Source organism: Bidens hawaiensis, unplaced genomic scaffold (assembly GCF_021521415.1).
Source record: "Bidens hawaiensis isolate Kalapana, Puna unplaced genomic scaffold, B.hawaiensis_p1.1 tig00011152_1, whole genome shotgun sequence".
In the NCBI taxonomy this organism is placed as follows: Eukaryota; Viridiplantae; Streptophyta; class Magnoliopsida; order Asterales; family Asteraceae; genus Bidens; species Bidens hawaiensis.
In genome coordinates this window covers 35,563-52,264 of record NW_027491864.1, presented here as the reverse complement: position 1 = coordinate 52,264, position 16,702 = coordinate 35,563, and the positions used below count along the sequence as shown (strand labels likewise).

Sequence of the window (16,702 nt, the reverse complement as noted above, 5' to 3'; positions counted from 1 at the left end):
CCAAATTCCGGCCGCCGTGAGTTCTTCTGATACCTCACGAAGAATACGATCACCAAGACTCAAGATAATCTCTGAATGAGCCTTTTTCAACACATCCTTCTTCTCTTTATCCGTATATCCCTCTCGCATGTTCGGCTCTCCCAACAGGCCGATGCCCTGATGAACCAGTAGAGCACGCATTTTAACCCTCCAGAGCGAGAAATAATTCCGGCCATCGAATTTCTCCAATTCAAATTTCGTTGACACCATCTTGATTGATAACGACAGAAAGATCGACCAATTTCTTCAGATTTGAGCCAACGTGGCTTTGATACAATTTTTTGTAAAATTGGATCAATAATTGAATCAAGAATAAACGAAAACAAGAAATCTATTAACTCGAATTGAATGATTTAGCGATTACAGAAAGAAGTTACAAGGAATTTATCACAACGAATAGTCCAAGTCTAAACCTAATTTCAGCCCCTTTTATAATTGCTCACTAGCAGTCATTAACGACGATCTTTCAACTTGACAATAATACCACCTGAGCAATTGTTCAATCAACAATAGTAGAATATACTATGGGCACTTTAACATTTATGCTATGAGTATCTAACAAGTTATTTCAATGTAGTCTGAAGATGTCCTTGGAAACAAGTAGATTTATGATCCCTTTTACTGTATAATGGGTTTAATGCACTTTCATCACAACTAGAAGTTATTAATTAGATATAGAATACAAGCTATGAGTTAGGCGTGATGTTCTGTAAAATCACTATAAACAATAGTTAATAGCAATAAAATTATATATCATTGTCCATCCAAGTAGAAAGATAAACCAAAGTTCACATTTTTCATACTATGATATGATACGCTTAATAAGCTTACAGCGGGAAGGTTTTTCTTTTGTACATGAAACTTTCATTTTATCTACCACTCAACACAGAAATGCTTAGTTCATTGTTAGTACTTATTCCACACGAGCTTGAAACTGGAGTAGTATCGTGTTTAGTGTTCCCAACATAAAATCCTGGTTCATTGGGTGAAGGTAATGGACCCTCACTCCCCAGCATGAGGAGCACATTAGTCATAGTTGGCCTATCTTGAGGGTGACGTTGAACACACAATAAACTAACATGGATTGACCGTAGAACTTGAGACACATTAATTGATTCACCTAAGCACTTGTCAACCAACTCCAACGATCTGCCGTCATTATGAAGTCTCCATGCCTGTAAAAACAATGAACACAACTCATAAGTTTCATAGTTTCACAAAGACAAATTGCATCACCAACCATGTTCTCATTTTACGTTAGGTAACTTTTTAAAACACCTAAATCACATACCTACTAATCATACTAGTAGTTATTTATATATAAATATACTTGCTTTTATCCCCTGTATTACGGGATTGTTTTAACGGGATTGTTTTACATTATTTATTTCTAATATTTATATATTTTTGGATTCTAATTTTATTCATTATAATCAAGTTAATAATGTAACTAGGATTTGATAATGAAAGGGTTTTACAAATAAATAAGATGCTATAACCCGTTTTAAAAGTTATCTTGGTTAGGTGAGACCCATGACCCGCTTATTTTTTTTACTCTAAAATTGTTTCTTAATTATAAGTTAATTATTTTTTTCAACTAAGATATTAATTTTTAGTATATCCCTATTTTATAGAAATTTTCGTATCAAATATTTGGTGAGATTAATTTCTAATTTAATAAGATGTTATAACCCGTTTAAGGGTTATCTAAACCGGTTTAGTGAGACTCATACCTATGAATTCGTGTCAAATGCATCATAAGCCTTCATTTACAAATAAAGCAATATGGTAACTTGAGAAAAAGTAGGGAGCAAACAGAGAGCTTTTAAAGGTTTTGTTTATATATATTTAAGATAAATATATCTATAATATATATAAACGAAACCTTTAAAAGCTCTCCGGTTGTTCGTTACATTTTTCCAAACCATTAGAAATGGAGGCTTCTCATGCATTTGACCCGAATTCCAATGTATGAGTGTCTCCAAACCAGGTGATAACCCTTGAACGGGTTATAATATCTCATTAAATTAAATTAATCTCATCATATATTTGATGTGATTATCCTATAAAGTAGGGATATACTAAAAATTAATATGTGATTTTTTTTAAAAAAATGTATTATTTATAATATAAGAAACAATTATATGGTAAAAGAAATAAGTGGATCTTAGGTCTCACCAAACCAGATAACTTTTAAATCGGATTATAACATCTCATATATTTGTAAAGTATTTTATCATCAAACCCTAAGTATATTATTAACTTCCATACAATAAATAAAATTAAAACTCAAAAAATATATAAATATTAGAAACGAATAATATAAAACAATAACCGTATTATTAAGGTCAAGTTATTTTACAAATGGAAAAAAATGAGAAGGATGACAAATATTTGTAGCCATACAAAAAAAACCCCTTAAAGAAAATTAAAAATAATAAATAAAAAATCATAACTCAAAATATAATAAAGGACGAAAAATGTAAAAATACAAAAATGTTTCAACTGTGTTTCTCGTTCTCATAAAAAAACACAATGGTAAGTGAAAAAAGTCGTTGTTTCTTTTTGTTTATCATTGTGTTTTGTGTTTATTTTCGTCATTGATTATGTCTTTTTTCCTTGAGATTGTGTTATTTTTCCTTTATATTGTGTTATATTACTAAACATTGTGTTATATTGTGTTCGGCATTGTGTTATATTTTACGATCTATTGTGTCTTTTTTTAGTTATAATTGTGTCTTTTGTTCAATTTTGTCATTGTGTCTTTGATCTCGGCATTGTGTCTTTTCGTCAATTTTTTTTTATTTTTTTGTATTTTTTTAACAGGAATGATGGCGGAAGCATTTTAGTTTTTTAATTTTTTTCGTTTTTTATTTATATTTTGAGTTATGATTTTTTAACTGATTTTTTGAATTTATTTTTATGGGTTTTGTATGGTCACAAATCCTTCTCACACTTCTCATTTTTGTCTTCCTTTGTATATATATTATATGGTTATTTTCTAAAAAATAATAAAAGCTTTTTAGATTTTAACATATTATACAAGTTTCCATTTCAAATTTAAAGGCCAAAACTTACATGACCAATAAGATTGTTGAAATTTTCATTTTGAGCAAACCCTCTATTTTTCCTCCCACACACGATTTCCAATACCAATACGCCAAAGCTATATACATCGGACTTTATCGAAAAGTTGCCATCTCCTGCATACTCTCTGGCGCCATGTAGCCACTGTGTGGAATCAAGTCTAACGTAAGTTATTTACTAAATTAAATTAAATAAGGTTGCACTTCAAGAGCATGTACGGTCTGGTATTTTGAAGAACCTGATTTAGTGTAAAAAAAAATTAGCATGGCAACGGGTCTAGCCCTGCCCCCTGCCCTCACATAAAGCTAACTTGTCTGAAACAATCTTAAGAAAAAATAGGTTTGTTTAGACTAATGAGCTGAGTGGAAACTAAAGATATCATGTATAATAGAGTAACTCAGTGTTCTCGTAAGTAATCTACTAAATAGATTTAAATAAGGTTAGGGTAGATGAATCTCACTATGTACCAACCACTCGGTTTGTGTTCGCCTCTATCTGATTTCCTCCAAATGTTCTAGCCATGCCAAAATCTGATATCTTGGGTTCATATCCATGTCAAGCAAAATGTTGCTTAGCTTGAGATCTCTATGTATGATTCTGAGCCTAGAATCCTGGTGAAGATAAAGAAGTCCACGAGCAATTCCATCGATAATTCTGCAACGTGCAGGCCAATCAAGCAGTTTGCTTTGAATTTTATCTGTGAATAGTTAGAATCTTAGTTTAGGTCATTCGGAGTTGATAAATTTTTTTATTGTTCCACTACACTTACCAAATATGAAGGAATCAAGGTCTTTGTTTGGCAGGTATTCATAAATTAGCATCTTTTCCGTTCCCTTTATGCAGCAGCCCAAAAGCTTGACCAGATTCCGATGTTGTAGTTTAGATATTGATATCACTTCGTTCATGAACTCATGAAGTCCTTGAGTGGATGTTTTTGCTAGCCGCTTCACTGCTATTTCATGCCCGTCTTCGAGTACACCCTGAAACATATTATGACTTTTTGATATCGTTATGGCACACAAGTGTTGTATACATCCTCATAGATTACATATTATGACTTATTTCCGTTCACCATTATTACAGTTATTGTTGGTTAAACCACTACCCACTTTTGAACTCATATCAGACAAGAACAAAAATAGGATACACAGCTAACAAGAACAGTTTTTTTTAACTTGCGCTACGAATCAACTTATATTATGCATAGAAGAGTATGGATCCATATAATACCTTGTAAACAGGTCCAAAACCACCCTCTCCAAGTTTGTTGTTCACTGAAAAGTTGCTGGTAGCTTTAAGTATTGTAGACAAGTCAAATAGCGGTAGCTTTAAATCTTCATCACCACTTCTATTTTCCCCATCATGCCCTGAAATGTTTCCTATTGTCGCCGTGAAAACCACAACTTTCAAAAGACAACCAAAGCTTCTGTTAAAGGAACTATTAACACTGCAGGTACATATAATACCTTGCTGCTGTTTCTTCTTCCTTTTGAAATGGTAAAATAAGCATATTGAAGCTAGTATGACCAGAACTACAAATGCTACGGGAATAATAACTCGTACTTTTCTCACTGCACTTGAGCTTCTGCTACTGTTTTCTTTTGACTCTGTGACAAAACATAATGTCCTAGTTAAATTGACATTTAGGCAAATAATTATGTGATATCTAATGAAAATAAAAATAATGTTTTTAATTACCTAATTCAGAAGCTGATAATCTTATATAAAGTGAGTCCCCATCTTCAGCAAAGGTTCTAATATCGATTAGGCCACCAAACCATAGCACGCAACCACTCCCACTCCCTGATATATTCGTATATGTGTACGCAGTACACGAGCAATTACTTTTACACTTCTTCTCACACTCTACAAGGGTCATGGTCTGGTTATACCATGACTCCCCAGTGTCTGGTAACTTCAAATTAGAATATATGTTGAACCCTTCTGTAGAGTTACAATCCAAAGGGATTTTATGTCGACACCCACTCGACCAATTTGTATCCCTCCACTGATCAGGAGATGTGGGTTCAAACCCCTTCAAGCATTCACAAATCGGGGAGTTTTCGATCTTGCAGTCCCCGTATGGCCCACACACCGCGTATTCATCACACCGATCTTTTTGTGCGGCGGTATAAAGGGTCCATTCTTGTTCTCTTTGAATCCATAACATGCGCTCTGCATGACCATTTGGTCTTAATACCAGCCTCATGAAAGTTGAAGTATCTTTAAGATAATATTGGTAGTAAACTTCTACAGGATTAAGAACAAATGTGAAGGTGTAAAACGGGTTGAGTCTCAAATAAGGAATTCCTGTAAACCTGAGTCCGTTCCATGGACCTCCCCTGAAATTTATTTTCCCGTCTCCGTCGGATAGGATCAGCTGAGGGTAACCCCTGGTATCAATCCAATACGAAAACTCACCCAAAGCAGGGTCATCATCAGATTTCCATGACGTCATGTTTCTTTCAATCCCGGTAACAAAATTCCTGCCCTGCTTCATTCCAGCAAGTAAAGTGTCTGTAATAAAGTCGAAACTTTGCCATATGGGATCTTCTTGATTGATGTCCTCGCCTTCCTCTTGAATTATAAAGTTGCCTGTATCTAAAAGCCGACCAATCGGATTTTTAACCGACACGGCTGATGATGAGTTTCCTGTTGACCATATGACAATGCCGGTGGTGGGGTTCCGGAGAATTAAAACTCCTTGAATGGTGAGAGTTAGCTCGCTGGAGTTATCGGTAAGTGGTTTGTTACGGTTGGCTACCCATACAACAGTTTGGATGGGAATTTTCTTGTACCAAATTCCGACATAATGATTTGTGGAGTTACCGGGGCGAAAGAAACCAAGCTCAAAGGTTTCTTGCGGTGAAACGATGGTTTCATTATATTTAATAATTTGGTTTGCAGATATGGTGTCTACAGCAATGGAACAACATATTGATGCAAATATTACAAGGAAGGGAATGATGAACTTCGTCTTGATCACTCTTCTTTCCTCCATAGACGTAAAATCAGTAACACTTTTGCAGTATTAACATATAAATTATTTTCATTCAGTTTTGAATATAGGAAATAAAAGTAGAAGTTGGATAGAGCAAGAAATAAAACGTCTGTTTTTTTGGGGTTTGCTTGAATCCTGGATGGTGGTCCTATGTAGTATCATTTGCGCCTATAATTTCTTATCAATAGCACTTTTAGATAAATAAAGGGGCATTCTTTAAAACAGGCATGTGGACTTAAAAAAAAAACTTCAAAATAGGCAAGGAACTTATTACCTATTCAAAATAGGCATGTAGGCAGTTATAGTGCCTGTTTGGGGCGGCTTGAAAGGAGCTTATTTTATGGCATGTAGGAAACTATGGTGCCTGCTTAGATTAGCTTCAAAGGAACCTATTTTTCAATGTGTAGGCAGTGAATCGGGTTTACCTTCCAACATGTAGGCACATCTTGACCTTATCATTCTATTTAGTCTCCTACGAAGTCTATGTGTGATACATGTCCGTTTGTGGTGGTGTGCAGGGTCATTTCCATGGTTTTAAGTGTTACGCTTAGTTGGAGCCAAGTGGTGCCTAAAAAGTTTGCCACTTTTCCATTCGATATGCCTAGTATTGATTTTATATTTATACGATACGTAGTTGTATATGTACAATACGGAATTAATTGCTTACAAAATACTCGAGCAGTTATAAGTGCTTTTATGTGAAAAGATAATTTGGCATTTGAAATTTTGCTAAGAACGTCCCCATGCTAAATGAAATTACGGTGCTTGATTCGTATTATTGGTATGTGAAGGTCATGGTCACAACAACCTTGGTCATAAGGCATGTCATTTTTGGTGACTGGTACGTGACTATGGGTTCATATTGGAATTTATATCATATTTAGAGAAGATTGTGACACCAAGTATGGCTGGCCCAGGCCAAGTGCGAGGTAGATGATCGCACATGGCGTTCGACATCACCGTAATTTTCAAATTTTGTTATAATATTTTAAATATATTAGGTTAGATACCCGTGTAATACACTAGTTGGATAAATTATATTATAAAAAAAGTTAATGAATCTAAAGATGCATTTAAAACATCTAATAAATTACAATGAAGACAAATAAAATTACATGACAAAATTCTCTAAAAATCTCTTTATATACAACGTTCGTAGTTTTTTTTTTTAAACTTGACCATCTTTATAAAAAATGAGTACTTTGAGTCATCTTGTTTTAACTCTAGACAACGCAGCATATAACTGGCCATGGGCGAAAACTGGTTGTCTAAAAAATAAACCAACCCTAGAAAGTGATTGGCTTTGGCTTTTATTGATTGTCATTGCAAAACAAACAGCAACCGGAAACTGTCTCCTTTGAAATCTAAACATAATTTTTTTATCTGTTGGTATAAGATTTGTTCTTGAAGTATAAGTGCGGTCACCAATATTGGTTCCAGATATGACAACTTCAATAACACGATTATAAAGTCTTTTTACTTGTAGTCTTGTTCCATTACATAGACTATTTTTTTGGTAAACATTTCTAAGTAGCATGATCGGTACTCCAACTTTTAGTACTAAATTGTGATTTGACATTCCAGAAATTTTTAATCTTTAAAACATCAGGAGAGTACATATTTTCTTGAAGCGTATCATGAATATTTTCCTATGGATATATACTATCAGAGCTAAGGTATTCTTTCTCTTATCCTGGAAACATGGACAACAAATGATTGTTAACTTCCTCAACAACCTCATTTGTTGGTGAGTAAGGCTCCTTTACTAAAGAAATCTGGATTTTCATACTCGGAGGATACAAGGATATACAAAGTTAATTAATTGTGAAATAGGATCACTAGTATCCTTAATAAGAAGATCGTCAGGAACATCAAAAGTCGTGTCACCATCATTTTGAACACCAAGTTTTCCCTCTCCTAGATCCAAATGCCAATTAGCGAACTCTTTTGTTTGTTGTATTTTAGATTTATCACTTCCAACGGTTAACCTCATGTTTTTTTGTTAGTTTAAGTAGTTTGCAAATACCCCAAAGGTAGGATGAACACAAAGATGCATTAACAATGTCTTGCCTCGTGCTGCCTTGAACAATATGAAGAGTTTGTCTAAAATCACCACCAAAAACGACAACTTTTCCACCAAATGGCCTTTCACAATTCATATTACCATTTTGACCCAACATGTCTCTCAAGGTTCTGCCCAAAGCTTCAAACGCATGTTTATGAGTCATAGGTTCCTCGTCCCATATAAATGACTTTGTTTTCTTTAATAAAGGTGTTTTTTTAATGCTACAAGATGAAACCTCAGTAAGATTTATAGAAATTCCAAACCTTGAAGGTGTTGTTCTTCCCCCTGAAAATAATAAAGATGCAATGCCGGTTGAAGCAACATTCACAACTATTTCTCCTTTGGATCTTATTGAAGCAAAAAGTGTCTTCCACAAAAAGGTTTTACCATTTCCACCATAACCGTAAACAAAAAATACAACATTAGTTTTGTACATATTGTAAACGGTTATATGGTTACTATACGCTAAAATTAACTATATCTAAAATTTTAATATTTAAATAATATATGCAAGTAGGTATAATGTGTAAATTTAATATTGATGTGATGATTGATAAGGCTAATATGGAATGTTTTAAATCTTAATTAAAATTGTATTTTAAATAATAAATTTAATTATAAATTACATGAGTGTGCCACTTGTCAAAATATTAAACCAACTAACGGGTTTGTGGTTCAATCAACATTTTTGTTTATTATAATAGTAGATACTATTATTGTCAAACAAATACCTTTAAATATTTAAAACCCAATAATTATTTTAAGCCAATAAACTTTAAATAATTAAAACCCAATAACCTTTTAAACCTAATAAATATATTAGCCCATTTAAATTAAACCCAACTAGCATTTTAGTAATTAGACTATTTAAATTAACCCAATCGAGCAATGCTTTAGTGTCGACTAGATTACACATTTCACAATATGGCAATCCTAATTCAAATTTGGTTCATCAAATCATTATATTACTCATTCGATTTAGGTAATTTTTTTGTTATGAACAAAATGTGGCAACGGAATAACCAATCCACAATTTATAGTGATTCGGTCAAGAGACCTTCGTCCACTCTCTGCAACTAGGGATCTTAATATTAGTATTTCAGTGCAAAATGTACAATTACATGGACTATTTATAAAAATTAATCTAGGGTTTAAGGTTTGGTGAACAAAAAAACTAACTAAGACTTCTAAACATCCAAATAAATAAGCCCAATAGAAACGAGCCCAAGGACTTTACAAACCCAACAATTTTAATTTTTCCACCTTATTTGTTTAATTTGGTATTTACATTAGTATACAATGGATAATTATTTGTTAGTTGAAATATTTGTGATTATTCTTTCTTTGATTGCTTGACTAATTGGATGCTTGATGGGGATATTTGGTAGCCTCTTAATAACCATCAAGATGCTAGCTTTTAATGCTCTTAATTGGTAAGAGGTCCTCTAAGTCTCCTCTTAACCATTTAGACTTATGACTTACGGCTACCTCTTAAAAGGCTACCTCTTAAGAGACTACCTCTTAACTATTAGTCTACTATATTATTTTCAGACGTAATGTCACCAAAAACAACTATTTATATATAAAGAGAAAAGTAGATCAAGAATTAAGAAAATATCTAGCCAAGGGTCTACATAGGTTTATCAAAAGAAATCCTTATTCTTATAATAAAACTTTTGAAGTTGGTAATGTTAAAGATGACAGTGTTAAGGATGCTAGTGTTGAAGAAGTTAATCTTGATTATGCTAATATAGAAGGTATTGGCGTTTATCATGTTGATATATTGGATCCAAAAGTTGGGATGGAGTTAATCCTAACATGATTTAAATTTTGGAATAGAAAAGTCCTAAACGAAGTGCACTATTGATAAAGGTCCAAAGGTTAATCTTGTTGACGATTTAGTAAAACTAGGTCTACTAGAACTTTATCTAAAATAAGTAGAAATGTGATAGAGAATGGCTACTAGACAATGTATAAAATGAAAACTCTTTTAAGTTGTGAACACCCATGAAAACCCTATGTAACATCGTTTTTTTTTCTTTTTTACATATGTAATATATGTTGTTATATTTAATACAAAATATCAAAAAATAAAAAAAATGTTTTTCTATTTTTATTCAAACTTTTACGTATATTTTCAGGAGATATAAAAAGTTATTTTTACCTTTACATTTTTTATTAACTTTAATCGTAAACCACAAGTTTCAAACTTTAATTAAAAACATATAATTGAGAATGAATTATAATGTTTTCTCTACTCAAATAAGTTTTTATTTTATGTTGGTTACTATATTCAAAATATATTGACATAAAAAACAATTAGAAAAGGGTTTCCAAAATGTCAATTGAGTAATGAAGATTATGAGGCTAGCAAGATATTAGCACTAGACTTAAAGAAAATAAAGTTGTATTAATTAATAACTTGGTTTTGCCGACAACACTATGTAATGGCAATTACTAGTGTCACAAGTGACACATCCTGTGATACGTGACACTCTCTGAGGGTTGCAAAGTAACTCACATAAACTCACCGAGTGACGCCGGTGGTACGTGGTGGCGACACTTCATCGAGTATGCATAGATTTTGAACTGTCTTCTTCATTAAGTAATTTGAATTCACACACATGAAACATACACAAACCATCGGTTCGCTACACAAATGCTTTGTTTGTTGCTCATTTGTGTTCATTTTCGGCTTCAAAGGTGTGTGCTACACCGATTATGTTTATTACGGTTAGTTTACATCATATATTACGTTTAAATAGGTGTTTTTACTGATTTAGTGGATGTTAGGTGCTGTTGGTCGGATAGGGCTACGGTAATTAAAACACACCAACAGCGTGAGCCTTAAGAACTTAATGGGTGATCTATTTAATTACTACAACGAACAATAAACAATCAAGACGAACAATGTAGGTCCCGTTTTGTTTATTAGTTTTTTGTATTTATTTGATCTATTCACGATTATACTAGTTAGCTTGTCGGTTTCTTTATTGTATGTTTGGGCCCAAGGCCTTGTATTGTTGAGCCCATTGGGTCGGTTATAATGGAAAGAGGCACGTCATGCTTCTCCTATAAACGAGCATGTCCATGCACTCACTAACCTTTTTCAAAATATCATAATCTTATCCTCTCACCAACTCTCTCATCCCTTCTAACCTTTCCTCTTCGGAAAATAAACCAAACCAAACAAGGTCCGAGATCTTGGTTAACCACTAGTAATTTTCGCTAGCTAGTGGTCCAGATTGATCCAAGAACTCTAGATGTATGTAGTTTAATCTGTTCTTAGCTGAAAGCTCTACTAGTTATGGTTCTTGGGTCACAACCTTGGATTTTGGTCTTGTTTGTGTGTTGAAGACTTGTATTCAAGTGTTTAAGTGGGTCTACAGGTTCACTTGTGGTTAAAAGAGTGTTTAGAAGATTGAAAGAAGTGCGTTTGAAGCCTTCGGGTTTGTGAAAAAGGGTGTTTGAGTGTTCTTGTGATTGTTAAGAGTGTTAAAATTCAAGAATTTGTGTGTTTCAAGCCTTATAATTGGTGGGTTTTAGATCTACAAGTGTTCAAGAAGTTTTATTCGAGTTTCCATAAGTATCTATAAAGTTGTAGTAGTGTGAAAATACGTGCAAAACTACAATATGTACCTTCAAAAAATCAAAACCTATCAAAGTCAATCCATTCGAATCTAGTATTAAACCATTCGAATCGAATACAAAAACCATTCGAACCGAGTTAAGAAACCAGTCCAATCGGAATTCAAAACCAATCGAATCGAATCTCTATTCGATTCGATTGCTTAATTCAATACGATTCAAATCCTATTCGATTCTTTTATCAATTCGATTCGAATCCCTTGCGATTCGATTCATCTTAGATTAAAACTTTTGGCAAAACTTGTTTATTGAACTGTTTGATTAAAAACCGATTTTCATGATTTCAACTGAAGCTGAGGAGATAAAGAATTTCATTAACTTTAAGAATGAGGCTACCTAAGCTACTTAAGTGGGATAATAACTTTGAAGAATTCAAGTGGCGTTTCAAGAATTACATAAGAACACTGATTATGCTCTTTTTAGAGAAATTGAGATTAGTAAAACAAAGAGTTATAGAACTCATAATGCTACATTAATATATGAAAAGCTAAGCATTAAATGTTAGAATGATGATTTCAAAAAGGCTGAGAAGATTTTTCCACTAGAAAAAAACCCATAATAATGATATGGCTAAATTAACTGTGTAATTGTTTCAGTCTAATTAACTAGCTGAGTTTCATGAAAGGCGTGTAGTGGAATTAAATGCTAAAATTAAGAAGCTAGAACTAGACTTAGCTCAAAGATAGATAGCCGTAGATTGGGGTGAAACAAAAGATAAGCATAGGCTATGATTATACAATAGTTCCACCTCCATTCATTGAGAACTATACTAGCCTACCTCACTTTAGTTTTAATACCCCATCCAAGGACGAAATGGTCTATGGTATTGGTCATGTGCCAAAACTAAAGACATTTATTCCCCTTGTCTCCAAAATTGTTGATTCCATTTCTATTTCGGTTAGTTCTAATGGTTGTTTATCTTCTTCAGTAGGCCATGTAGAAGAAATTAGGTGTGTGGAAAAGGACATGGGTTATGGAGAGAAAATACTTTTAAATTCACTTTTTGTTTCCAACGTAAATCTAAAACAATCATTTGTTAACTCAGTCTATAATAATACTTTGAAAAATACTTTGAATGATCATGTAATTTGTGAGAGTGTTAATGTTGGTACTTCTCAAAATGTTTTGAATGAAAATGATAGTTTTGTTTCTGATAGTGATTGTGAGACTATTTATGATGAAACTGTCGTTAAAAGTAATGTGAATACAAATGTGGTTGATGATACGAACATAACTAGTTGCTCATCAAAAGATTGTAAAGTTGAGGGTAATTTTAATTAAAAGGAAAGTTTTTGAAAATGAAAAGGGAAGTACGTTAAGTAAATATGTTCCACCTCACAAATAATACAATCATTTTACTCATTATGAACATCCTCAATTATACAATCATTTTGATAATAACTACTATGGTTCTCACCAACAAGATTATGTTGATTCATTTTACTCAAATGTTTATCATGATCGAGGTCACAAAACAGATAACTTCCATGTTCCTTTCCAAGCATCACCCTTCCAATCACATCGTGTGTATCATAGTTCTGATATGTTTTATACGGACTCTAGAAGAAAATGTTGTTATGTTTGTTATAACCCATCTCACCTTGCAAGACATTACAGGCATAAGCAACAAAAATACACAATCAGCTTAATCAGTCCCGTTCTAAAGCTACACCCAGCTCAAGAACAAGGAATGACCGATCCGATAGTTATGCCAATGAAATGGATGTGAGATACAAAAACAGTGTGAAAACAAGAAAACCTTTTTGGATAACCAAGAAGGAAATATCAAAAAAGGATTCTAAGACTAAGAAGTCAACGAACCCAACAAAAAGGAATGAGAAGAAGTCCAAAAATCGAGATATCGGAGGATTTTTTTTGTTGAAACCAATATAAGACGGTCCAAAAGATCTTCCAAAAACTAAAAACATGGCCCTGCATGGGTTCTTAAGGATTGTTCTGATTCTGATTCATAAAGCTTCATCTTTTTAGAAAATAAAATAAAGTTTGGTGACTTCATGGTTAACCTTCCCAAGACAACTAAGTCTCGGGAACCCGTACGTAATTAATTGCCAATGCGTGTAGGGTCAGTCAAGAAGGCTTCTCAAGAGTATTTGGTACTTAGACAGTGGTTGCACCCGAAATATGACTTGAGACGAGTCCTTACTCTTTGACGTGCAACCGTTTGATGGTGGACACGTTTCATTTGCTGGTGACATGGGAGGAAATATCACGAAGAGAGGAAAAGTCTCAAACGGGATCTTGACGTTTGATGATGTCAATCTAGTGGAACAGCTCAACCACAATCTACTCAGTGTCTCACTGATCTGTGATCGAAAATACTCCACACTTTTCATGAATAATGAATGCCTGATCTTAAAACCAGGTTCCAAGGTCCCAGAGGAATGGATCTTGATGCATAGTCTGAGGCATAATGATGCTTACATATTAGACATGAATAGTTCATACTCACGTAAGACTGCTTCATGTTTAATATCTAAGGCCTCGGAGAACGACCCATCACTATAGCATAGACGTCTTGGCAATGTCAACTTTAAAAATGTAAACAAACAGGTCAAAGGTGAGCATGTGAGGGGTTTGCCTATTAAAAGTTTCTCTTGCATTGAAAAATGTCTTTCGTTCTCTAAATACAAACAACACAAACTCTCTCACATGCCCAAGACTGTCAATACCATACATTCCATTCTTCAACTGTTACATATGGATTTATTTGGTCCTATTCATCCTTTGGCAATCGGCCGAAAAGTCCATTGTCTTGTTGTTATTAATGATTTTTCGCGTTCCAATTGGACTTTTCTTTTAGGACACAAGGATGAAACCGCGCAGTTTTTTTTTATCAAATTCATAAATCTTGTGGAGAGGCAGACTGACAAGAAGGTGAAGTGTATTAGAAATAACAACGGAACTGAATTCTGCAGAAAGACTGCGGACGACTTTTGTCATTCAAATGGAATAGATCGCGTCATTCAAATGGAATAGATCGCCAGGTCAGTTCCCGGTACGCTCCACAACAGAATGGGGTAGATGAACGTTGCAATCGAACGTTGATCGAAGTTGCAACAACCATGTTTTTAGACTCCAAACATCCATTAATCTCTTCATACAAAACAGTGTGATCATTAGCAAGCACTTAAAGAAGACCCTTTTTGAAGTCTACTATAAGACCAAGCCAAAAATCAAATGCTTCAGGACAATTGGATGTCCATGCACTTTACTCCATACATGTTCTGACCTTGATCCAAAATTTGCTAGAAAGGCATATGAGTGTTACTTTGTTGGATATGCAGCCAACAAAACCGTTTATTGTGTCTACAACAATAAGACAAAGGTGATTGTGTAATTCAATCCATTTGAATCGAGTATCAAACCATTCGATTCGAATACAAAAACCATTCGAATCGAGTTAACAAACCAGTCAAATCGAAATTCAAAACCAATCGAATCATATATCTATTCGATTCAATTGCTTTCTCAATTCAATTCGGTTAAAATCCTTATTCGATTAGATTCAAATCCTATTTGATCCGTTTACCAATTCGATTCGAATCCTTTGCGATTCAATTGTTTGCACTTAAAACTTTTTGAAGAACCTGTTTATTGAACTGTTTGATTAAAAGCTGATTTGCATGATGTCAACTGAAGCTGAGGAGACAAAGAACTTCAATATCTTTAAGAATGAGGCTACCTAAGCTACTTAAGTGGGATAATAACTTTGAAGAATTCAAGTGGCGTTTCAAGAATTACATAAGAATAACTGATTATGCTCTTTTTAGAGAAATTGAGATTAGTAAAACAGAGAGTTATAGAACTCATAATGTTGCATTAATAGATGAAAATCTAAGCATTAAATGTTAGAATGATGATTTCAAAAAGGTTGAGAAGATTTTGCCACTAGAATAAAAACCCATAATAATGGCATGGCTAAATTAAATGTGAAATTGTTTCAGTCTAATAAACTAGTTGAGTTTCATGAAAGACGTGTAGTGGAATTAGATGCTAAAACTGAGAATCTAGAATTAGACTTAGCTCAAAGATAGATAGCCGTAGATTGGGGTGAAACAAAAGATAATAATAGGCTATGATAACACAACAATTCCACATTCGTTCGATGAGAACTATTATAGCCTACCTCACTTTACTTTTAATACCCCATCTAAGGACGAAATGGCCTATGGTATTGGGCATGTGCCAAAACTAAAGACATTTATTCCTCCTGTCTCCAAAACTGTTAAGCCATTCCTTCATCAGTTAGTTCTAATGGTAGTTTATCTTCTTCAGCAGATCGTGTAGAAGAAATTAGGTGTGTGGAAAAGGACATGGGTTATGGAGAGAAAATACTTTTAAATGATCATGTAATTTATGAGAGTGTTAATGTTGGTACTTCTCGAAATGTTTTGAATGAATATGATAGTTTTGTTTCTGATAGTGATTGTGAGACTATTTATGATGAAACTTTCGTTAAAATTAATGTGAATACAAATGTGGTTGATGGTACGAACATAACTAGTTGCTAATCAAAAGATTGTAAAGTTGAGGGTAATTTTAATAAAAGGAAAGTTTTTGAAAATTAAAAGGCAAGTACGTTAAGTGAATATGTTCCACCTCACAAAAATTCTTTCTTGTGAAAAGGAATATGAGTGTTACTTTGTTGGATATGCAGCCAACAAAACCACCTATTGTGTCTACAACAAGGAGACAAAGGTGATTGTGGAATCCTTTAATGTTGACTGGAAAGAGTTTAACCATATTGATGCTCGCTGGTTGTTTGACTATGACTACCTGTTTAACCAGTTTCGTGGCATGTATAACGCACTCTCAACAAGCACTCAAGTTCCAACTTCTAT

General features: G+C 33.6%; 1 pseudogene across 1 annotated transcript; it reads right to left on the bottom strand.

Moving 5' to 3' along the window:
- Positions 1–664: 664 nt before the first annotated feature.
- Positions 665–6,349, bottom strand: LOC143537261 (G-type lectin S-receptor-like serine/threonine-protein kinase At4g27290; annotated as a pseudogene). Its single transcript, XR_013136016.1, has 6 exons — positions 4,825–6,349; positions 4,357–4,733; positions 3,896–4,106; positions 3,587–3,823; positions 3,118–3,270; positions 665–1,214 (listed from the first exon to the last, which is right to left on the bottom strand). The product of XR_013136016.1 is annotated as a G-type lectin S-receptor-like serine/threonine-protein kinase At4g27290 (transcript).
- Positions 6,350–16,702: the final 10,353 nt, after the last annotated feature.